This window comes from Gavialis gangeticus, unplaced genomic scaffold, assembly GCF_001723915.1.
Source record: "Gavialis gangeticus isolate Ggan-Ray unplaced genomic scaffold, GavGan_comp1, whole genome shotgun sequence".
In the NCBI taxonomy this organism is placed as follows: Eukaryota; Metazoa; Chordata; order Crocodylia; family Gavialidae; genus Gavialis; species Gavialis gangeticus.
In genome coordinates this window covers 48,163,828-48,164,940 of record NW_017728994.1, presented here as the reverse complement: position 1 = coordinate 48,164,940, position 1,113 = coordinate 48,163,828, and the positions used below count along the sequence as shown (strand labels likewise).

Here is a 1,113-nt window from a genome sequence, read left to right as displayed (position 1 = left end):
TCCCTTCCGACCCTTAATCTATGAATCTATGAAATCTATAAGATTGACATCATTAATAAATTTCTCATCGTGGACCCCACATCTAAACCACCTGGCTTTGCTTCACCAAGGCAGAGCTGGATAACACTGAATAGGGTTTGTACTGGACAAGGTAGACATAACTGCTTACTACATAAATAGAATGTTATTAAAGACCACTAGTGTGAGTGTGGCAAAAACTAAACTATAGCACACATCACGGAGGAGTGCCCTGTTTATTATTTTAATGGTTGCATTGAAAACCTGCACCAGGTTACTGGCAATGCTTTGCCACAGATATCAAATCTAAAACAGTCACTCCAGCCTTACTCCTCAGTGCTGTTATTTATAGGATGTTTATAGCTTGTTCTGTCATTTGCTTGCTGTATTCCATACAAATAAATAAAATAAATAAATCTCTACTTAGCCATTTACTTTCTCTTGCCTAATATATAGATCATATGTGCTTTGCAGCAGGGACCTGGGGTTTGTTCTGGTGTTGGTAGAGCATCTAGGATAGTGACCTCGTGGGCAGTGACTGGTACACCTACAGGCTAGGATTAATATTCGAGCAGAATGCAACATGGCAAATCACCACAATACCTTTGGTGTCTCTTGCTGCCCCTCATCCCAGAACTGGTCTTGCCCAACTTGTAAGGCCAAAGCCTGGAGACTTGGTCTGATTACAGGATATGTAGCTGCCTCACTACTGACCATTAGTAACTGAGCCCTTGGAAGAACCACGTGCCTGCCAAGTGGTGATGTGAATCCCTTTAGAGATCTAAAAACTACATGCAAAGCCTGAGCTATGATAGTGGGCTCCGACCAAGGCTGCTGCTACCAGGCTTATAAGCTAGGCAGAACTGGACATACGTGTCACCACAGGCCTCAAAGTAATTTACTCTGTACCAGTCTGTCCAAACCCACGGTCCCAGGCACCATTTAAGCAGTCCCTCTGCCAGCCACCCAGGACCCCACTCCTTATTCATATTCCCCTCTGCTAGGCTCTGGCAGCCCCTCACCTTGGATTTGCTTTATAATTTGCTAACTCCTCCAAAATGGTTTGTTTATATATCCTCTAAAATGTGCAACACC

The 1,113-nt window shown here is 43.7% G+C and overlaps 1 protein-coding gene across 1 annotated transcript in view; it reads right to left on the bottom strand.

Moving 5' to 3' along the window:
• PDCD11 (programmed cell death 11) overlaps positions 1-1,113 on the bottom strand; it is a 62,142-nt gene that overhangs the window by 7,107 nt on the left and 53,922 nt on the right. The gene's annotated exons all lie outside the window — the stretch shown is intronic.